Source organism: Euprymna scolopes, chromosome 2, assembly GCF_053919585.1.
Source record: "Euprymna scolopes isolate OS-2025 chromosome 2, ASM5391958v1, whole genome shotgun sequence".
Taxonomy (NCBI): Eukaryota; Metazoa; Mollusca; class Cephalopoda; order Sepiida; family Sepiolidae; genus Euprymna; species Euprymna scolopes.
Window position 1 is genome coordinate 88,832,717 of NC_136483.1, and position 25,000 is coordinate 88,857,716.

The window sequence follows — 25,000 nt, forward strand, 5'->3', positions numbered from 1 at the left end:
GCTATTGTCAGCTAAATGATAGGTTAATCGTCAGGAGAGTGTTGTTGTGGTGTGGCCTGTATATGTGTTGTACGAGTTTTTAGAGTGGGTTCGGATACATTCTTCGAAGGGGGGCGAATTTATTTTGGTTTAGTGTAGTGTTAGCATTATTGTTTTTAATTATTAAATTGGAGGTTTAAAATTTAGTATAATATATTATTTGTTTGATCTTTTTGTTCTGGTCGGTGGGTCTGGTGTATCTTTTAATTAGGTTTGTTACTATTTTTTCATCTGTTTTATAGTTAGTATGTAGTTGGTTTTTATAGTATACTTTGATGGTGTTTTTGTTGTGAAGTGAGTTTAAAGAGCGTTATGTACTTATCGACGATTTTATTTGGAAAATTATTATTTGTTAGGGTTTGTTTTATGTTTGTTAGCTCTTTGTAAAATATTTGTCAGGTTGATGCTATATTGTATGAGCGATGAGTCCAATTTTTTATCCAGGCAGTTTTATATTTTTCTGGGCATTTGCTGTGGTAATTTAAGACTATAGCATTATTGTTGGTAGGTTTTTTGTATGTTGACATATTAGTATATTCAAGCAACCCCACTAAAAACATAACGTCGAGTTAATATATGTATAGGTATACACACTTATACACATTCTTTCACATTTCTTTTCAGTCTTTCATATATATATATATATATATATATATATATATATATATATAAAGCTGAACATCTGTGTGTGTGTCTGGTCACGAATAAGCTCCTATATGGTTAACTATTATAGAAAACTAATCACATATAATGATAGAAGATGTATCGAGACACAGGATTAGGTATGTTTGATCTGGCATAATGATTATTCATTAAAATTGTGGGGTCTGCGTACGTGCCTGGTCCACAAAGTATGGAAATAAAAAATTTTAAAATTAAAAAAAAAAAAAAAAAAAAAAAAACGTTTACAAGTGTTTTTGATATAGATGTACATAATACTTTGATAAGTATGTTTTAACTTAAATAGGGATGGTATAATAAAATTGTGGGGTCTGCGTTCGCGCCTGGCCTCCATAGAATGGAAATAGGCACACACTTTAATAAAGAGTTTTCATATCTATCTGCGTAAGTATACTTTGATAATTATGTTTCAGTTTGAAGAAATATGGTATAATAAAATTATGGAATGTTCGTTCGCACCTGACCTCCATAGAATGGAAATATGTCACAAAGTTTAACAAGGTTTTTTAATATAGATCCACAGAATATTGTGATAAGTGTTTCAGTGTGAACAGGTATGGTATAATAAAATTATGGGGTTTATCTATTTTATTTTTACTTTCATCATATTTTGCTTTGATTTTGATACCCCCAAATTCGAAGGTATCTCTTTACAACCCTTCCTTTTCATAACTTATACTTTCATAAATCAGTCCATTTTCTGTAGGCTGTTTTTGAACCCAGTCAACGACGGGTACTTTTGCTAGTGTGTGTGTGTGTATGTATGTATATATATATATATGTATATATATATATATATATATATATATATATATATATATATATATGATTTTGATAAAATATTTTCTTTTAAAAGAAAGGGGGCAAAGAAAGATGATTTGAAATAAGCAAGGCGGCTAAAATTTCTCGTCTGCATAATTAAAAAAAATTTCTGATGTGTCTGACTGGGGAAAGATTGTGAGTTTTTGTTCTGTCTGCTCAAAACAGACTTTCAGGAAACACCCGGCTGATTCATTGGCAGACGAGGATGGAGTGGGGGTTGTCAATTACAAAGTTTCTCTTGTGCATGCCATTTGCATGATAAATGACTTTTCTTTCATATTGGCCTACTTTTTGTTTCTACACTTAATGTGGATGACATATATATATTAGACTTTTTAGTCCATTAAAACCGGACAAACTTTTCTAGCCCTTGACTTAAAATGAGTGCTTAATTCCAAATTGATAACTGAAGATTGTTAAATTTGTGCTCAATTTCACATTAACTACTAATCCTTATTGATCGCTAACTCTGTATCAGATACCATAACATACGCTTTGCTGCATCCTATCATAACACAAAAATTAAACCAGATTGTCCCAGTAGCCCCGCCCCTCCCCAAAGTAGAATAGATGGGCACTCAGAGAAATATAATATACATCTATAATATAGATCTCACCGTTCTGTTTAAATGTATGTATGTATGTATATCTGCCTAAAACTTTCAACAGAGGCGACGGATTTTCACAAGATCAGTATCGTTTTGAAGCTCGACCCTTCGGACGACAAATATTGAAAAATTGGCTAAAAACATTAATTCCTTCATCCTCAACTGTGCGTTTTTCTACAAGGAGGGGTCACTGTTTTGCCAATATTTTTGAAAGTCATCCCATCTTTTTGATTGATTAGCCTTAATTTAAACCTTCGCCATTTCCAGTTTGGCAATGGACACAATGGCAAAGACGTCACATTTTTTTTCCACATTCTTTTCCTCCTTTGCGGTACAGGTTCGAGTCTGCCTACCTACTATTTTTTTTTTTTTTTTTTTTGCTCAACACATCTCCAAACACTTGGGCAAAAGTGCTTTGTGCAAGATTTTGCGGACACCTTTGCAGATGTAAGAGCAACTATTTCTTAATGTGTTTCAAATTTTTTTAACTACTTCTTGAAGTGACTGAAATCCAACTATGGACTTTAAAGCAAATAGGTTATATCCAAGTTGACATATTGTTACACATAAAAGTTTAAACAATTGCAAAGAATCACAATGGTTAACATTTGTTTAGTATCACAAACACATTTTTATCAAAGATATAGCAAAGATACCCTAACTTGGTGTGCCCAATCCCTAGGTGAGGGAGTTTATGAAGAGCCACACCAAATATGACCTTGACATTGAAAAATGGTGTGCACCATCTCTAGGTCGGAGACCATCGTCATGTCAGGTTTGGTCATGATCAGTCCAGTGGTTTGGGCTGTGGAAGAGTTGTACACACACACACACACACACACACACACACAAATGCTACCGCTTATATATATAGATATTGTTGAGGCAAGTTCTTATTTAAATAGCTCAATAGTGGAATACTAGAGCTATAAATATTTTTTATTCAAAGATACAATATTAATAGGGGTAGCCACACAAGTATTTACTCATTTTCAGAAGGTTTTTCTTTTATTGGTCACAATATTCTGCCCCCAGTTTTTGCATATAAGAATATAACTGCTCATCAAATTATAATTTGCATAACTTCATGAGCACATAGAAAAAAAAAAATATATATATATATATATATTTCAAGTTTCCCCAAATAGGACCTTCCAGTTAATACAACAGGTATTAACTTTTTTTTTATTAACAACATATATGATTTCAAGCGATCTTTATCTGCATTTTGTTGAATGTTCCTTTTATATTACTTGTTGTGTTTATGCAATGTTATTCTATTTCAACTTACCCATTGTTGGTCGGTGTCACCTGGTGATGTGAGTTGGTTTCTGCACTTCAGGATTTTTAATATATTTTTTTTTTTTTATATTTCATCATTACTGTGTTTTGTATGGTATCAATCTTCCCCCTGATTCCAATTTTTTTTTCTTCAGGTATTCAGAACTATATTTCATGTTTTATATTCCCTGCAGCTTATTTACTCAATAGTTTTCACATGAGTTCTTAATACTAGAGATTATTTCTTGAAGTCTGAGCGACAGCAACTCTCCCCAAATCTCCAGTACACTCTGTTTCTTTCAATAACTGTTGCAAATCATTTTGCATTCGTACAAAAACTGTATGTCATTGATTTCCCTGGAATTTGAGTGACAATAAATCTCACCATTTTTGCAGTACTCTCTGTGCAATTCTAGCGGAAGTCTGAATGGTGCTTCCTCTTTTCAGTCTTTCCACCCTATCCCTCCCTCCCCAGACATTTTCTATTTTAGCAGTTTGGGTTCTCTTATTTGTGAAATACTATTTAATTTTGGCTTAACTTTGGTTGTTTTCTGCACTGGATGATTTTTCTTAATTTTTTTTTTTAGCTGTTTCCATAATGATATGCATATTATTTAAAGAAATATATGGGCATCCTGTTTCCCCCACCTCGACAGATTTGACGTCTTTGAAGAATAATTTTTACTTTGTTTTTATGTATTTTTACAAACTCATATATTTATACTAGCTGGTCGCCCAGCGTTCCCCATCATACAATATGCTTAAACACGATATTTTAATTTATGCAGATTATGCATTATTATAGAATCAAGCCTCTATTGATTCTTATATATTACTAGCGGGGGGGGGGTACTCGGCGATGCCCGGGTGTTTGGAGGTGTGTGTGATGTTAAAAAAAGAACCCGGGGGGGGGGAGTCGAACCCGAAGCCCTGAGGCGAAGTTTGAAAATAAAATCGGTCAGCCAGAATGAGTTATTGAAAGATGTTTGAATTTATTTAAAAACCAAATTGACAGGTGCGCGCCCGGAAGTCGTCGAGCGTTACGACGACGACGTAGGTTTGTTTGTTATGAGCGAAGTAGAAAAAGAAAACGTTAACATTAAGCGGGGGGGGGGGGAACACAAAAAAACTAACGTAAGGCAAACGAATGATGAAAACAGAAAAACGAACACGTGAAAAATGGCTTAAATAAGCCTGTTTCGATATTAAAATTTAAAAAAAAAACAAAAAAAAAAACATCTCACACCACGATTCGAACCCAAAACGTTTAGATAATGAATCAACGCCTTAACCAACTGAGCTAAGGTGACGTTCACGAAATTTGTTCGGTTTTTAAACTATTTAAAGTAAATCGGGTCACGACGTCATCTGACGCATGCGTAGAATCGGTCACAAGAGGACCGTTTTTGTTGACCCCCCCCCTGTCGAAAATTGTCAATTTCAAGGTGAAAAAGTTAGCGTTTTTGGCCAATTTTTCGATATTTTTCGAGCAAAGGATGGAGCTTCGATGTGATACCGAGTTTGTGAATTTTCGTTGCGTCTGTCGAAAGTTTTTAGCAGACATCCAAACATACACACAAACATACATACATACATTTTCGCTTTTACATATATAGATGAGGAATAATTTGCTTGGTGGACTAATTTGCAAAAATATTTTTTTAAATTCCATCTGTTTTGTTTACAATATCACATTAGCTGATATTTTGGCTTGACGGTCTTAAACAGTCTTTTATGGATAACGGTGTAACAAAATATTCACTTTTGTGACTTTTTATATAAGTGTGTGTGTGTATATATATATATATATATATATATATATATATACACACACAAAGGAAAGGATGAAACACTAGTGTCTGTAGGTATTTAATTATTATAGTAAAAAAAAAAAAATAATTATATATATATATATATATATATATATATATATATAATTAAAGATTTAAGGGTTGAAAGATCAGACGAGTGCAAAATTGATTTTAATAAACATTTCTATTTATCAAAATAAAATTAGAATTATTATTATTTTTTTTTTTTTTCAAATAATAAAATATTCTTCTTCAGGAAACACAGACAATTTCAGTTTTATTTTAATAGAAATATTTAAAATCAATTTTGCACCCGTCTGGTCTTTCAACCCAAACAATGGATTTCCTATTATTGACCCATGCATTCAACCAACGGTAACACCGTGATTGGACATTAAAATATTATTTAGCTTCAATTTCCAACCTCTGAGGGCACGCCAGGTGTTACCTCCACCATGACATGTAAGAAAAAAGAAAAAAACTATTTCCTGAACAAGAGTATTTTATTAAAAGAAAAAATTATTTCAATCAATAGGAATGTTTATTAAAATAAAATTTGCACTCATCTGGTTTTTCAATCATTTAATCTTAAATTCTTAATATGGAGTGCTTTTCAAATCGTGAATTTCCTATTATTGAGATATATACTAAAGTATGTTGAATGGCTACTCAAGAGCAATGCTGTTTCAATCGCAGATTTCCTCATGGTCTGTCACGGAACCTTTTTCTAAAGAAGTGGTAAGGTTGAATTTTTAATTTACACGGATAGTTTCAATTCTCTTGGTTTCATTTAATGTTTCTTCTATATTTCTAGTTGTCTTTATGCAATGTTATTCTGTTTCAACTTACCAGCATATAAAACAAACATTAAACATATACTATCTATATATTAATAAGATAGCATTGTGTGTTATTTTTGTGTCATACTTACATCCGAGTGACTGTCGTTTGTTATGGACTTCCATTTTCTGTAATGAATAATTTTTCCAAGAATTCATAAGTTTTGGTTTCGGTTTCTATTCTAGTTGATGGCAGTCAAGTCATTTATTTTTTTTATGAATAATTTTATCAAGAATTCTCCCTAAGTTTTGGTTTTGGTTTCAGCTGAAGGAACTCAAGTTATATACATATATTTTTTTCATAAATTTTGGTTTCAGTTTCGATTCAAGCTGATGCACTGCAGTCATATGAATTCGTTTATTTTTGAAATCACAAATTTATAATATATGGAAATTGATAGAACATCAACTTTATAATATGTACTAAATCCGCAAGAATTAAAATATCATATTTAAGTGTACTTTACGTCTTGGCTATGCCAGGCGTCCCTACTAGCTTAGAATCAATTTTGCACCCGTCTGGTCTTTCAACCCAAACAATGGATTTCCTATTACTGACCCATGTATTCGACCAACGATAACACTTTTGCAGTTTTAACGAACAAGATACAATAAAATCAGAGAGCTTTCATTTACGCTGGACAACTTATGAAGAATTCTTGATAAAATTATCTATAAAAGAAATAGATTACTTATAACCAAAACTTATGAAGAATTCTTGGTAAAATTATTCATTACAAGAAATAAAAGTCCATAACAATTGAACGACAATCACTCTGATGTAAGCATTAAACACAAAATAACACAATAAATAACGCTATCCTATTAATATATATAGATTATGATATTTGAAAACGAGGCTATATTAAAGGGAGGTCACTGTTATTCTAATCCAGGGTTGCCAGATTTGCTTTTTTAAAGCTAAATTTTGTGAATTTGGTCTGTTTGAAAGCATGACATGCAGACTAAAGAAGGAACAGGCAGAATATTAAATAGATTTTTTTTTTTCGTAATAGATCATTTCTACCTGTTTATTCATACGTGGTTTCCTGTCTTTTTACTTAATCACTTCAATCACAGCACATTGAACATATAGGTGGGAAGATGCGTAAGAGAAAAGGCCATCAAGCCAGACATTGCTATATTGGAACAAACCTGAAAGAACTGCGTTCATTATTGATGTGACCATTCCAAATGACTATGGTCTTATTAGAACTTGATATGGAAAAGATAAAATATCAGGACGTCCAGAATGATTTTAAAATGACACGGCCATTGAAAAATATAAACATTATACTGATTTATTTATATATATATATATATATATATATATTATTCCTTAATTGGAATTCATTTTTGAGATGAGCATTATATATTAGTTTATTTTTATTTCGGACTACTATTCTCATCTTTATTAGTTGTTGTTTTTTGATCTTTTATTGGTTTTGTTTATTCACAACGTTTCGGCCAACTATTTCTCTGGCCTTCGTGAGGTGGTAACCGTGACGGATAAGAACTTCGAATCTCCTAACTGCATTGGCCAAAATGTGGTGAGACAACAACAACTATGGATGGCAGTGATGGCTGAGAATGCAGTTAGGAGATTCAAAGTTCCTATCCGTCACGGTTACCACCTGACGAAGGCCAGAGGAATAGTTGGCCGAAACGTTGTGAATAAACAAAAACCAATAAAAGATAAAAAAAAATAACAACTAATAAAGATGAGAATAATAGTCCGAAATAAAAATAAATTAATATATAATGATTGTTGAAGGAGCAACTGGTCTTATAAAAATCTTTTAATACTTGGACACAGTCTCTAGAAGGCCAAGCTATAGCGAAATACAAATACCATAAAAGGGACGGCATCTATCCTTAAAAGAGTCATCTATAATATAAATCTCACCTGTCTGTTTAAATGTATGTATGTATGTATGTTTGTATGTCTGCCTAAAACTTTCTACCCCTCCTTGTAGAAAAAGTACCTAATTGAGGGTGAAGGAATTCATGTTTTTAGCCAATTTTGCCTGCTACCACTTTTTTTTTCTCAACACACATTTCCAAACACCCGGGCAACGCTGGGTACCAAGGCTAGTCTGATATGAATTTAAATGGTAATGAAATCAAATATTAGCTTCATGAGGGAGCTCTCTTGATCTTTTCAAACTTGCTGAAGTAAAATTAAAAAAAAAAAAGAAAAAGATGCTAATGCTATATACTGTCTTATTGTTTATTTCAATCTTGTGGCACTTGTAAGAATTGGGTACGCAGGAAATCCAACAGAATTGCAGATAGTTGAAGCGAAAATAACTAGATTATCAAAAATTCTGAAACACGTTTCCCAACGCTATTAGAACATTTTTAACATCATTCGTAAAGAGATATTGATGTATAGCTACGATCATTCATCATGGTTTCCCTTCTAAAGATATCTCTGGTTAAAAGACAACTCTTTTTGTACCTTGAAATTATGTCTTGTCAAGAGATATGGAATCAATGGTTATCTGCTCTTTTCAAAACATTAAATCAGGGGTTATCTGCCCTTGCTATAGACCTGGGATGAAATTCAAGATTGACACTACTTATCACAGTCTCGCTACAGAAATCGGATCCCTTTCATCGTAGTTTAATCATCTATTAGTATTGTGTTAAATCATTTTAAATTTTTTTCACCTAAAAAACTTTTTTGTCTTTTATTTTGATATTATTCATTATTTAATCACCCTAACGCAACAAGGGGGATGGAAAGTGAGGGGAGAGTAAGTAATTTGTTATATATAACTTCAATGAAAAATTGCTCCATCCGGAATTATGTTCCATTTTATAGCAACCACAGTGTTTCTTTTATTTGCTAGGCTTATTTGTGAGCTGCATGTTTTTCTCTTTAATTTCTTTTATTTCTGAGAATTTCCTTGAATTTGTACTGTTATTTCATGGTAGTCTTTTTGAAGGGAACAAAGTTAGCTTTGACCGTATATCAATTGTTTCGTTTATGAAACTTGAGGTATGATGTTGAAATAATGTAAATGGAAGGAATTCGTCAGTCATAGTCTGCCAATTTTAACTGACTCCAATTCTAAAAGCAATGAATCCTCTCATACTTTATCTCACAAACTCTAGCTCTCAGCCTTGCTTTATTTATTCCAACCCGCCTTAAAAATACTGTTTTAAATATTTTACAGTCACTTTTGAGCATGAATATAAGCAGATGGCAAATTAATCATAAATCTGGTTTGTTATCAAATGACAATCGTGCATGTAATCAAAGCACTGCTTGTTTGGTAATATTGAGAAAAAATCTATTCATTTTATTGGTTCAAATCTGTCATGTGACCTGGAAATGTCAAGGAAGAATGCATATTTTTGCTGTCAACCACATGACATGATCACTCGGCTTCTCTATATTTTTCTGTGACACTCTCTGTGTTTCTCTGTTTGGCTTTCCCTCTGATTCACTTATGTCTGTCTCTCTCTCTTCCTGTCTCTCTACTTCTCTGTCTCTCTCTCACTCTATCCGTCCTTCGCTCTCCCTGTCAGCTTGCCTCTCTCTGCCTCACTCTGTCTCTCTCTGTCTCTCTCTGCCTCTCTCTGTCTCTCTCTGCCTCTCTCTGTCTCTCTCTCTGTCTCTCTCTCTGTCTCTCTCTCTGTCTCTCTCTCTGTCTCTCTCTCTGTCTCTCTCTCTGTCTCTCTCTGTGTCTCTCTCTGCCTCACTCTGCCTCTCTCTGTCTCACTCTGCCTCTCTCTGTCTCACTCTGCCTCTCTCTGTCTCACTCTGCCTCTCTCTGTTTCTCTCTGCCTGCCTCTCTCTGTTTCTCTCTGCCTGCCTCTCTCTGTTTCTCTCTGCCTGTCTCACTGTTTCTCTCTGCCTGTCTCACTGTTTCTCTCTGCCTGTCTCACTCTGTTTCTCTCTGCCTGTCTCACTCTGTTTCTCTCTGCCTGTCTCACTCTGTTTCTCTCTGCCTGTCTCACTCTGTTTCTCTCTGCCTGTCTCACTCTGCCTCTCTGTCTCACTCTGCCTCTCTGTCTCACTCTGCCTCTCTGTCTCACTCTGCCTCTCTGTCTCACTCTGCCTCTCTGTCTCACTCTGCCTCTCTGTCTCACTCTGCCTCTCTCTGTCTCACTTTGCCTCTCTGTCTCACTCTGCCTCTCTCTGTCTCACTCTGCCTCTCTCTGTCTCACTCTGCCTCTCTCTGTCTCACTCTGCCTCTCTCTGTCTCACTCTGCCTCTCTCTGTCTCACTCTGCCTCTCTCTGTCTGTCTCACTCTGCCTCTCTCTGTCTGTCTCACTCTGCCTCTCTCTGTCTGTCTCACTCTGCCTGTCTCTGTCTGCCTCTCTCTGTCTGCCTCTCTCTCTCTGTCTGCCTCTCTCTGTCTGCCTCTCTCTCTCTGTCTGCCTCTCTCTCTCTGTCTGCCTCTCTCTCTCTCTCTGCCTCTCTCTCTCTCTCTGCCTCTCTCTCTCTCTCTGCCTCTCTCTCTCTCTCTGCCTCTCTCTCTCTCTCTGCCTCTCTCTCTGCCTCTCTCTCTCTGTCTGTCTTGTCTGCCTCTCTCTCTCTCTGTCTGTCTTGTCTGCCTCTCTCTCTCTCTCTCTGTCTTGTCTGCCTCTCTCTCTCTCTCTGTCTTGTCTGCCTCTCTCACTCTGTCTGTCTTGTCTGCCTCTCTCACTCTGTCTGTCTTGTCTGCCTCTCTCACTCTGTCGGTCTTGTCTGCCTCCCTTTTCTCTCCCTCCCTTTTCTCTGTATATGTCTGTATTTGTCTCTCCATGTATCTCTTTACCTAATTGTTATTCTCTTTCCTGTAAAAAAAAACAGAAAAATTCCAACTCATCACATTAGTATTTTTATTGAACTACTTGTGTATAAAATTGTGTGTAAAGTTTAATTTCTTTTTCTGTGTAAGTTTTAAAATGTGCAAAATAAAGATGCTTATTTAGTTTGCGTGAAGCATTCAGTGTGTATATAAAGGTAGCTTATAGAAGGCAATACAGTGCAGAAGTGTAACGGATAATCACGAATGGAACCAAATTAGGACATGTAACTGTGAAATGAGGTTTTCAGCTTTCATCTTTTTAATAAAATATTGAAATCACTTAACCTAATTCCAGCTAATGCCATTTAGGTATAGATAGTTCTAATAATAAATACCTTCATAATGTATATGAATGACAGATTTCGTGGAACCTGTTATTTTGTTTGTTTTAGTACATATTTTAATATGTTAGTACGTTATTCCACCCTTTACTCTTTTCTGTCATGCTTTCATTGGTAGCAAGAACAAGGTACTTGGCTTGAGGATTTAGAGTTATTAGGGATGGGAGGGACTTTGTAATGAGACAAAGTTGTGGAAGAAGATGGAACAGAAAACCATGAACTTATTTTAACTATTTAAAAACAGACAATTATTTCCCTTCATAAAAAATATTTAAAACATACACCGTCATTTCATCAACAGTTTTGAAAATTATAATTAATATTAATTATAATTAATATCAATTATAATTAACTAATGGGACCTGTGGACATTCCACAGGGGGACTCATTCATATATAATATATTGATGTTGGCATTCTGTAGATATTCAGGGTAAATGGAGATGCTCTGATATTGTAGCTTGTTTAAAACTGCATAAGTATTTATCTAAGCTAGCAGGGACGCCTGGCATAGCCCGGTCGTAAAGTATACTTAAATATATTTTCATTCTTGCAGATTTTGTGTATATTATTATAGTTAATTTTCTATCGATTTTTATGTATTATAAAGTTGCGATTTCCCAAAAAAAAAAAAAAAAAGAATATATATCCATATGACTTGGGTGCATCAGCTTGAACCGAAATTAAAACTTATATATATAACATGAGTTCTTTCAGCTATAATCGAAACCAAAACTTATGAAGAATTCTTGATAAAATTATTTATAAAACATAGATAACTGGGGTGGCATCAGCTATAATCGAAACCGGAACTAAAACTTATAAAAAATTCTTGGTAAAATTATTTCTAACAAGAAACGGAAGTCCATAACAATTAAACGATAGTCACTCGGACGTAAGCATGACACACAAAATAAATAACACACACGCTATCCTATTAATATATAGATGATTTATAGGCTCACATTTATTGTGCAGAGGAGAGATTAACATTAATTTATAAAATTATTGTAAATTTTGTAGAATCCAGTTTGTTTTGTCAATGTCTGATTTAAATTAAAAGCTTTTTCTTTAAAAAAAAAAATTAAGTATTAAACGGTTTTTAGTTCAAATAATTTCAACTGTTAACATAGCTCATATGAATGTTTTATGGACAGAAGTTTTTGACAATGATTGCTTCTGTAGCATTTTTTTTTTTTTTTTTTGTTGGCAAACCCTGTTCCAACTGCTGTTTTCTACTACAAGCACCTCACTTTAAAGCCGCTGTCATCTGCCATTGTTGCAGCGACATCTTTGATGGTTTGAGTATGCAGTTTGTCGCCCAGATGAATAATTAATTTGCAACGTAATCCTCTCTGTCTAGATGGTGTAAGCATATCGGTAAACAGTTGTGGATTTGGACAGCAACCATGAAGGACTTTATTGAACTTTTCAAGTTCACAGATAGTTGGTCTTTGATTATGGAATTGTGATTGGTTAGCCATCTTGCATGACCTTGTTCAGGACCGTCATGTATGGGCTGTGATAGTGTGGGATGTGGTCTCATTCAATCGAACACTGTTGCAACAACAATTTCAACTATGTAATTTACATATATTCCACTAATAGATATTATCTTTTCTCTCCTTATTCCCTCAGTAACTTTCTCAGCTGTATTATTTGTTACTAAAGAATGTGGGAAGAGTTGGTTTCTTCTGAAAAGGGAAGAGATGAGATGGGTGCCTACTCTAGTATTTTTTTTTTTTTCTTTTCCATTGTGAAGTTAAACCAGGTACTGTTGTTGTTGGTGGGTATTGCATTATTGGAAATTTGAATAAAAACATATCTATGTATGTGAAATTGGTTTAGTGATGTTAGAATCGGAGTTGCGAAGTCAGAAGTGATAAACTTTCGAATTCTAGGACTCCAAAATATCCAACTCTGATCTTTTATAAAAAAAAAAAAAATGTTTTTGCAATATTCACCGTCGATTCATTGGAAATTAAAAAAATCTAACTCTTTGATTATTCTTAATCCAGCTCTGAAACTTGAGTTAGAATTTGATAACCTTAGAAAAAATATGAATTCAATACTTTTCTTTCTAGCTACGAGTTAACTAGTAAGGAGCTTGTGATGGGCAACTAATTATGGAGAAAGAAAACTCCAAACAAAAGCCAAAATTTTGTTGTTGGTGGTGTTGTCATTCATTTCCCTCTTAATAGCAACGCATTTATAAAGTCTTTTTCTTTCTTTAGAGGCGGTTAACTAAATTAAAATAAATCATAGAAAAATATTTTTATCATACAAGTATGTGGTTTATTCCAAAGATTAATTTCTTGCATTTATAATTTAAATACAATTTAGAGCGTATGGACCCACACCTTGCGAGTATATGCCATAATCTGGAGGTGCAATTTTCAGAAATTCTACACTTTAAATTAGGCTGTATTTTGGCAATAACATGTCCAATGTTGTCTTCCAGGTGGTCTATTGTGTCTAATTTATCAGTGTAGACATGGGACATTATATACCCCAAAGAAAATAATCTAATGGATTTAAATTGCACAAATGAGGTGTCCAGCTGACATGTCCATTTCGTGAAATTATTTGTTCATTGAATGTTTCAAAATGATTTTCAAAATAAATCTGCAGTTTTAAAACGCTGATTTGGGGTTGGTCTCTTCATGATAGATTGCCAAAATAACCGATAGTTGACAAATCTGCAATAAAAAAAAAAAAAAAAGAAAGAAAATAGTTGCCAATTTAAAATTCGCTACCTCCTTAAAAAAAAAAAAAAAGACTTTGTGAACTTGTGGAATGTGTAAATTACAAAAATCCTGAGAAAGAATGTGAATACGTTATGGATACTTTTATCATACCTTGTCTATTCTTTAAAAAAGAAAAAAAGTAAAATAAAAACCTTGAAAACGTTGTTAAACCCTAAAAGTTTTTGTGCTGACATTTTGGTAAAAATAGTATTTAAAATTTTTTTTTTTATATTTTCAAATATTCCCAACCATACATGTGCAACACTATCGACGCTCCCTGCCCTCCTCCAAATGTTAGGAAATAGGAGGGAAAAATAAAGCAAAAAAAAAAAAAAAAAAAAAAAAGAGGAAACAGGTTTATGAACAAAACAATGTAGAGGAAGTTGTTCACCAAGGAACACAAAGGAAACTGGATAGGATTGTTAATCACGGTGTGACAGATAAAAGATCAGTCAATATATTTTAGAATTAGTTTTATGAATGATAATGTGTTTTGCAACAGTTTGCAGACAGGATAGTTTCGAGGAGAGTTGTGAGTTTGATACAGGGGAAGGCAGATCGTGGTTTAGACCAGATCGAGAGAGCTTTAAGAGATTAAGATGGGCTGACAACTGATAAACACTGCCTTGACAGAACATAGATGTGGACTTTAACCCTTAGCGTGTTGATTCCCCACAATGGTGTTGCATGCACACCCAGAACCCAACTGATATTTGCAGAATGTGTCGAAGTTTGTGTTTTGTTTTATTTAATTTTTTTTTTAAAAGTATTTGTGAGGACATGCGTACCCCCCCCCCCCTGACAGCTGCCAATGTGAGAGACGACGATATGGCCAGAAAAGAAAATAAAGGATAAGAAATCCACGGAAAACAGCATTGGGGTCAGTGTTTGTTACCGAGTAGGAGCACACGTGCTTGAAAATAGAACTCTGATCAGGGATAGATTGTCCGTTTGTGTCATTACTTGTAATTTAAGGAAGTTTTATTGAACTACTTTCTATCTTTAGCAATTTTTTTTTTTTTTTTTGTGCAACAGAAGTGTCACCATGCTCATTATGTACAGGGTCTGGTATTCTCAAATGACCACTCATTGGATATTTAACCAGGCTCAGCGTTGATTAACTTTGATGATCTAAATAAAATCGGTGTCAATGTGATCATGCTATATTTTTGTGTTGAAAATGTGTTTTTGTTTGTAAATAAATTTGCTTCATATGCATATGTTTTGTAAAGAAATGGGTTGTAAACAACATATTCTATTTAACTTGAACAGTGGAAATACCAGACGCCCAATTCAGTCTGCATGTATAATGATTAAAACTTAAGCGTGACAGACTAACGACGAGGCCGTCTTCAGCTGAAGTGTGACCAATGAAAACGGTATTTTAAACAGTAAATGAGATTTCTCCTTGACCTGGGAAATTATTTTGAAGGCAAATTTTATAAAGTCTGAATCTATTATCCAATGTAAAATTGAATTTTTTTTTTGTTTTTTGAAAATAAATAATTAAGAAACAAAAAGAAAGAAAGAAGGATGATTATTAAAGGATGGATTGATGAAAGCGATGGAGTGATAATTGAGAAGAGAAGGGATTGATAATTAAGAGGGGGGGGTGAGTGATAGAAAGAGGTGATAATTTAAAGAGATAGGAATGATAGAGAGAGTGGTAATTGAGAGGGAGGTGTTGGTGATAGAGAAGGTGTTAATTGAAAGAAAGATTGATAGTTGAGAGAGTGTGTGATAATTAAAAAAAAAAAAAAAAAAAAAGAGAGAGAGAGATAAAGGCAGGGTCAGTAGAAAAGCAATTTCCTGTATAATCTGTATTTTAGTCTCTGTACCACCTTAAAAAATAAAACTCTGGCCACAAAATATTTGTACCGGGCACACGTTTTACCAGGATTTACATTTTTTTTTTTTTTTTTTGTAATCCTGATCGTTGATAATAATTGTAGTAATAGCCACAACATTTTAGTTCAGCTGAACAATCAGCCATCGTATACTGCTACTCTAAAACTAATATTACTACTACTACTACTACTACTACTACTACTACTACTACTAATCTTTCAATAGTAGTCACTGAAAGATACCCAGACATTGCCTTGAAAATTACCAGCAAAATCTGGAATATCTCAAATATAATTTCTAGAAATATTAACCCAAATTTTCTTATTTTTGTGGTTTTAGATGCATCCACGCATCTCTAATAGGGGCGTTGTCTGTCAGTCAGTCTATAATTCATTATTCTTTTTTTTTTTTTTTATGAAAATCGCTCTAGACAAGACTTAAAGCCACTTGATATACGCTACAAAAAATACTACTTCAAGGTCAGAAACCAGCAAGTGATAAGTGTTATATGGATAGATTCTGACCCAGAAAACAGCAATTCTTTGTCAGAAGCCTTGCTGATTGAATGTGAAGACTAAAAAGTAAATTAAGGAAAGCATAAGTTATGAGGCCACCAAAAATAAATCCAACGTTCATTTTCTACTATGTTTTTGTTTGAGCACCTTTCTTATTTTTACTTTAGTTATATTCATTATTGTCGCTTGAATTTTAAATCTCACTTGAATTTTTTTTTTTTTTTTTTTACGTCAGTACACACGCATACAAAAAACACTGATACATTAAGTGTTTGTGTGAATTAGGAGCCAAATTTTTAGGGCATCCTAAATAGGAAGTTGTGCAGCAAGATACTTATTAACATTCCGTTCAAATTTCTGTATATGTTGGTACGGTAGAGAGCAGGGAGAGAATTTCAAAGGCAATTCATTCAAGGAAAGAAGCCTTCTGACATCTGGAGACTTTTACAATAAAAGTGTGCGATTTTTCTGGTTGTCGAGTTTGTAGGGGGGCTATTTAAGTTGAAAAAGGCACAAGTGTAACAAGGTCATCGTAGCACATTTAGTTGTAGAACAAGCACAGGAATGCAACGTTGCTGGAGTTTGATAGACTATCGGACCTATTAGGTTAGGATTTTTTTTTAACCCCATTCAAGAGGAAGGGACTAGTGGTTGGTGCACAATTCCAGATTTGATAACAATACTCCATGAACCATGAAAAGGGGTGAACAATGGCTTTGTAGATGTATAGTGATCTATACAAACTGGCAGTATTCAACTATCACTTTGTACACTGCATCCTCTCTGTTGGCAACATTTTATCACTTGTACAATTCGTGCTCATTGCAAGATCTACCCCCCCCCCCAAAAAAAAAAAAATCTCTCCTTGCAAGACATCTTTGTTGGTTCATTCTGCCATGCCTTTTGATGACACCCAGGTGACTTCATCCATGAAGTCAACCCAGCACCACTACCAGGCTGGAAGAAACGTCGCAGTGGCCGACTCAAAAGCTGGCTTAGGACAGTCAAGCAGAATGCGGAATTGATTCTGTGCTTTCACTTAATGGGTTCTTTCGTTGGAACCACAAATAGCTTGCACTTGTGACAAGAGCAATCTTGTAATTTTGTGCCTGGTCAGTCAGTGTTGAGAATGTGGTGAACTTGGAAAGAGTTGACCCAACCGAGTGTGGTATTTTCAAATGACCATCCGTCGGATATTTAACCAGGCTCAGCGTTGATTAACTTTGACACCGATTTTATTTAGATCATCAAAGTGATTATGCTATTTATTTGCATTGAAAATGTGTCAACTTTAAAAAAAAAATTTTATTTTTATTTTTTTATTACATTTTTACTCCAAACAAGGCACATTGCCACTTTGGTGTAGGGGGCTACTATTAGGGATATAAGCTACAGTGGTACTATGTGGGGAGTTGGGCAGCAAGAGGTCGGTTCACGTTACACTTGAACTTCTGCATGTCAGCACAGTTGGGGAAGCAGGAACCTGGCAGGGAGTTCCAAAGTCTAGCGGTTCTGGGGAAGAAACTATTGGAGTAGAAGGTTCTCTTACATCTAGGGATCTCTACTGTGAAGGGGTGGGATTGTACTGCTTGTCAGGTTTGTTGGGGGTATTTACGTAGAGGGGGTACAAGTGCTTGCAGTTCGTCGGAACATTCACCGTTAAAGTGCTTGTAGAACAGGCAGAGGGATGCTACATTGCAGTTCAAGACCTATTAGGTTGGCGACTCTCTTTTGAACCTGGTCTAGGAATGAGAGACTAGTAGCAGATGCACCAGCCCAAATATGACAACAATACTCCATACATGGCAAATGGTGGCCATATAGAGGTACAGGATACTTTCAGACGTTAGTGTCTAAATTTCTGTACGTTTTGTTTGTAAATAAATTTGTTTCATAGGCATGTATTTTGTAAATAAATTTGTTTTATAGGCATATATTTTGTAAAGAAATGCCCCCCCCCCCCAAAAAAAAAATGTTCTATTTAACCTAAACAGTGAGAATACCAGACGCCCAATTCAATCTGCATTAAAAAATAAACAGACTAACGATGAGGCCGTTTCCAGCTGAAGTGTGACCAATGAAAACAGTATTTTAAACGTTATTAAATGAGATTTCTCCTTGATCTGGGAAATTATTGTGAAGGCAGATTTAAAAAAAAAAAAATAGAATATTTAAAAATATTTTTTGGTTTTTGAAAATAATTAAGAAACAGAGAGGGAGAAAGAGAGAGGATGATTATTAAAGGATTGGGCAGCCAGTGTTCAGGACGTGATGAACTTGTTGGAAAGAATCGACCCAACCGATCCATCGTGAATGTTGCAACCATGACCATGACTATTGTAGATGGATTAGATAATGACATGTGTGACAAGTTGCTTAGCTTAACTTCTTTGTAGCAGTCTTTCCTGTTAGCAGTCATATCCTTATGTCCTACAATCACTAAAAATAATAGCATGCCCTTCTAAATTATCCATAATTAAGAAAGCACTCCCCTCTCTTACTTCAATCAAAAAAAAAAAAAAAAAATTGGTTCCGATGTTCATCATCTTTTGATTCAAATGTTTTGATAGAAATGTGGTTTGCTGGACATGAAAAGATCTGCAGTTGCGTCCACAGCAACAGAACAACATATCGACCTGTGGTGTAACTTAAAGGCTTTCATTGACAATCAGTTTTAAGTATCAGTCTTCTGGCAGTTGAAGGTTCAATCCTTACTACAAGCCATAATAACAAGGACTAACGTAATAAATAACTTTTATTCGTTCACAGTAGATGAAACAAGAACAGTCTACCTCCCCATATCTCTATTACATAGAAGGAACTTTGTGTGAGTTCATTCTCTATGAACTGCAAAATGGCTGGGCTGATTTTTTATGAAATTTCGCACAAAGGTAATTTATGCGGCTGGCAGTGTTCTTAGATAAACTTTGTATCAAAATGCTTTCAATAAGTTCTAATAATTGAAATCTGATGAAAATTACCGCACAAGCTGAAAGGCTCAACATATAAAATCAACAGTAGGTTCTTTGATATGACAGGGGCACATTCAAAATGAATATTTTTGTTTAGAGCACAATTCAATCATGATACTCGACTTTTGCATTTAAACTTTAATTCAAGCCATTATGTAAAAAATAATCTTATAAAATCAACAGTAGGTTCTCTACAGTGCAATGTAGACTACAATATATTGTGGACTGTCACTGCAGGGAGGCATGTGAAGCTTCCTCATGGTGCATGGTCCTGGATATGACCTTAAACTATATCCAGTGGTGAGGCCCCAGCTTGCGGGCTTTGGGTAGTGTGGAGGCACCCTTTAATTACCATTGATCCCAGGTCCACTCTGACCTGGAGTGGTAGTACCTATTAGGGTTCCAACTATGGGTTTAATAGAAACCGACTTGAAAACAACAAATATATTCTATTAAAAATTTTTTTCTTCAAAACAACCAACCAATCCTCATGATGCACCGTGATGGGTCTCTAACTAGAGCAGGCAATTGAAAAATGGTCGATTTCACGGATTTCGATGACAATAAAAATATGGGAGTGTTAAACCTTCATTGATCATCTCAGCCAACGTTGGGTCTCCCGACTAGTGTTAAATAAGTGTTTGCTTTGGAATTCTGTATAGATTCCCAAGTTTAAAAAGCTGCACTTTAAGAAGGTCGGAGGTTAGAGATGAGAGTAACAACAGAAGTGAGAATAGTAGTCTGAATAACACAAATTAGAAATCCTCATCTAAAAAGTCATGGCAAAAAATATTTTGAAGTTCTACTTTCCAACAAAATGTCTTCTTTTACAAGTTTAGATGTAGTGAAACTGATAGACGCAAACAAGAAATGATTTCAGAAGTGATTACGAAACAAAGATTATAATCATTCATGTCGTAGTTCTTCCACATTTAGCATCTGCTATTCCCAAATGGTCGCCCATCTAATACGGACCAGGTTCGGCATTGTTTAACTTGGATAATATAACGAGAACCGGAGTGTAAATAAAATTATACAGTGCATTATGGTTATTTAGTCTTAAGAGGTAATCTCGCCAGACATTACCCCTTGCCCCCTTAGGAATGAGAGGGTTATATCAACAGTCATCTGAGATGCCTATACTGAGGAATTCTGACTTTATAACCTTCTACAGTGCCACCCCTACACATTAAACTAATTTCATATCGCTGCAGTCTTTAGACATTATAACAAATGCCTTGCTTCCTTGATAGCTAGAAAAATTGCCTCTGTAGAACCAGTTTTCAAGAATTCTGAAAGAATTAACCCACAAAATTATCACTTCATAAATTTCCTCTCGCACTTTGCTAAAATCTTTGAAATCTTAATCAATCGTGCCATAGTCTGCCATCTCCAAACTGCTAGACTTCTTTCTAACAGTTTGAATTTAGGCAGCCGTGTTCTACTGTAGAGATCTCGTCATCTATGAGCACAAACATTACAGTGGATAAGGCTGAGGAAGCTAGGGTGGTAGTCCTCGATATATGCAAAGCCTTTGACGAGATCTGGCAGAAATGCGTTCTCAAAAAAATTATTTTGTATGATATTGCTGGAAGAATATTTAATATAATCAGATCAATCTATTATATAAAGGGCAATTGTGTGTGTGTGGCTAAAAATCCAAAATTACAAAACAAAGACCCACAAAGTTGGTATATTCTTTATCGGCATTACCCCGAATGTATAACATCTAAAATTTAGAAAGCATTATTCATTCTTTGATCCTAAACTGGTGCAGATTTTGTTGGGAGGCAGGGTGGAAGGGTCCGTTCTCCTACCATTTGATGTACTACTTGAAGGAATGCAACTGATTTTTTTTCAGGAGTGACTTCCATTACGCTGACTTGCACCTCAAGTAATCTATAAAAATGTGTTGAGAAAGAGGGTGGGGACAGGAAGGTGAAAAACAGAAGTTATAATAGAAATGTTGCACTTTTGCGTTGGGTAATGGTCGGTAGCCCTGCTAATCTTAACTAACGGAGAGCTCTAGGTTGTCCTCATTAGTCGGATATCTAAAAAAAAAAAAAAAAAAAAAAAAAAAAAACATAAAGCAGGCATGCACCAGAGGTCGATCTTTGAACCTTTATTATGCTTCGTTTTCATAAATGACCTTGTCGATGGAATTGTGTCTGAGATGTATACACGTGCTGATTACACCATGTTCTATCCTCAACATGAGGACAAGTCGAACCTATGTACTCAAGGCAACAGCTGAATCTTTAGAAAATAGCTTCCAGTATGTAAGGGTTTAAAATGAATGGTTACACTTAATGCTACTAAGACAAATCTCCTTTCCTTTTAACAATCATAAGAAACCCTATCAACCACTGATTGTCATGGTTGATGGCATCCTTTCCAAGAGTGTAACTCCTCAATAACATGCATTAAATATTAACATAGAGGATATTGCCAAGTCTGCTGCAAAAAAGATGGGCTCCCTCTATGAGGCTAGAAAACTTATCACACCTGTTTATATCCTCTATCTCTACAAAGCCACCTTTCACCCATGCATGGAGTATTGTTTTCGCATCTGGTCTGGTGCATTAACCACCAGTCTCTCTCTCTTGGATAGGGTCTACTTAAGCGTCTCTAACTTACAGGCCTAACACTGTCTACCAAGCTTCAGCCTCTGTCGCATCACCCTCGATTAACCTGGAAAAGCAGTAAAATTGCACCCCTTCATTGCAGAGGTTGTCAAATGCAAGAAGGCTTTGTACTCTAATAGCTTCTTTTCTTAAACTGCCTGCCTTTGGAATTCCGTCCCTGCTCCCTGTTTTCCTGACTGTATCAGCACGCAGAAATTTAAATGCAATACGAACAAACCTCTCTCTGCTCAACTCCCCACTTGGGATAACCCTATAAATCTGGCCCCTAATTCAAAACAGCCCATTACGTCTCTATAGTAATGCGCCTTGTTTGGCATGAACTAAAGTTTAAAAAAAAAAAAAAAAAAAAAAAAAAAAAAAATTGTGAAATGAATAAATACCCTTGATTACCCTGATATGCATCTAACAACTTCTTTGTGTTAAGAGTTTAAGCGCCTTGTTAGTAACGGCCCTTCAGTCATGCACCCCTTAATAATAGTTCACCCCCACTTCTGGAGCAATGTCTCCTCTCATAGACCCTGAAGTGGGACGGTCGGTGGGTAGGTGTATGGCACTTTGATATACTTTTACTGCAAAATGAACTCTTGCTTTCTAGCCAGTGTAACAAAATCCTTAATTTTATTATGTTAGAAGGCTGTCCCCAGTGCCTTAATGGATTTCGGTTGCATTAATTTTGCATTGTATATGTAATAGCAAAGTGACCTCCTTCTTTTCAGTGTGTGTGTGTGTGTGTGTAAAGAAATATAATATGCACACGCACACATATGAAGTTCAGTTTTTTGTCGCACTGACATGCCTACTTTTTCTATTTAAAAATTAAAATGAACTTCTAAAATATAGGTAACCGTAGATATACAAGTGACTTCATAAAGGTTAATTAGCATATTCCCTTAAAAAATGAACTTTCATTAATTAATTATTCATTTTTTTTTCTATGCTTTCTCATTTAAACTATTTACACTCAGCTCTATTTATACATATTTTCAACATTGTGCAGTATTTAGGATGAAAAAAGTTCCAGCACATGCGTGTATCTATATATCTATAAAAGTGAACATGTGTGTGTCTGTGTACATTTCCCTATGCAATAACTCTGTCAATTTTAAGTCTACAGACTCGAAATTTGATATACATGGTTGATATCATTAAGTCATTAAAACGTGTACCTGCCAATTCTAAATAATTAAATAAATTCAAATGTGTTTTTGTTAGTGTTTCGTGGTGGCCCACTGGTTAACGTCACACGTTTTTTTTTTTTTCACACTTTAATTACCAACTTTGCTTCAAGGGTTCAGTTTCGATCCTTCATACTTACCTACCAAAATTTTTTTTATATATACCCCCCCCTCTGACACAAACACCCGGGTGTTTTGATTTACCCAAAACCACACACATCTCCAAACACCCGGGCAACGCCGGGTACTGGTATCATTTTGAAACCCGACATCTTGGACGACAAATATCGAAAAATTGGCCAAAAACATTAATTCCTTCACCCTAAACTGGACCCTTTCTACAAGGAGGGGTGCCGAAAAAATTGTTAATTCATTTTCTCTCATCCTGCTACTATGACAATGACGTCATGTTTGACCTAGAAAACATTGACGTTAGTTTAAACCACCTGCAAGTGTTTTTAAAGGTTTAATTTTATCCGTTCTCAATTGTGTGTCTTTTGGCGTAGGGTAACGTGTCAGACTGTTTTTTCTGCCTTAGTCGTGATGCTTCGGGTTCGAGCCTAGCTTCCTACCTAAACTTTTTTCCTCTTTTACACCTTTTTTTTTTTTTTTTTTTTTTTTTTTTTCCCCCTTTTTGCTTTTTGGTTTTTCCAATTTGTTTTAACATCATGTTTTTTTTTTTTTTTTTTTTATAATATTAAAACAGGGTCACCCTCTCCTACATACGCACCTCCAAACACCTGGGCAACGCCGGGTACCCCTGCTAGTGTGTGTGTGTATATATATATATATATATATATATATATATATATATATATATATATATATAAGCGAGATAAGTTACAGATTAAAGGTCAAGTGACATCCTGTTAGATATTACATTAAGGTAATACTTTCAGGATGATCCTAGCCAAAAAGGTAAAGCTCAATATATAAAAATAGAGCAATATATAAGTTTAATGGTTAAAGTTAAATCCTGCAAATCAAAATATAAACGCATATATTCGAGTTAAGGATTTATTGTTTGACACAAGGAATATATAGAGAGAAGGTATGTTAATTTTCTTAATCCATGGATTTTCAATACTGGCTCATCTCATCAGAGGAAATGAAATGCGGTTAGCAAAATGTTCAGCTTGGAATAAACACGTATTTTGCTTTTCAGCACATATATTGAAAATGTTATTTGAGTAGTGAATAATAGTTATAGGAAAAGGAATTTCATACAACCTGGGCAGTCCATTATGAAGAATAAAAAAAAATGACAATATAAAAAATATATACTAAAGCATATAGATTTAATCGTTTATTCAATTAGACGTGCAGGATAAGTAAACTCTTTATACCTATGTATTTTGAAGCCTAATGTAGTTCTATCTCCCTCCCTGCAGTTTCAATGTATTACCTTTTTCTTCTCTGCTCTATTATTTCGATCCTAACGTAGTTATCGCTAGACGTCGCATTCCTAATATGTTACCTAGTATCTCCTCTCCTCTTCTGATGAGAAGCATTAGGTTTTGAAATATCTAGGTATAAAGAGTTTACTTATCCTACACCACTAATTGATGTAACATCCATATTGAATAAACGATTAAATTTATGTGCATTAGTATATATTTTTATATTGTCGTGCTTCTATTTTTCATCTTCTATATAAACTCCAAATCAATGTGTTGAGCTTTGCATTATTCCAATAAGTCTCCTCTTAAAGAATCGATCTTATTCTTTTAACTCTCCCCATATATATAAGTTAATTTGAAAAAAATAGTTTTTTGGGGAGAGAAAGGGCTAACCTGGCTGGATAGATGTAGTTCTACCTGATTAAGAAGAGCAATTTATAAGAAAAGAAGGAGAGATAATTAAAGTTATAT

General features: G+C 34.8%; 1 protein-coding gene across 1 annotated transcript in view; it reads left to right on the forward strand.

The window, feature by feature from the left end:
• The window catches only part of LOC145293275 (uncharacterized), a 341,197-nt gene that overhangs the window by 200,226 nt on the left and 115,971 nt on the right, over nt 1-25,000 (forward strand). The window lies entirely within an intron of this gene.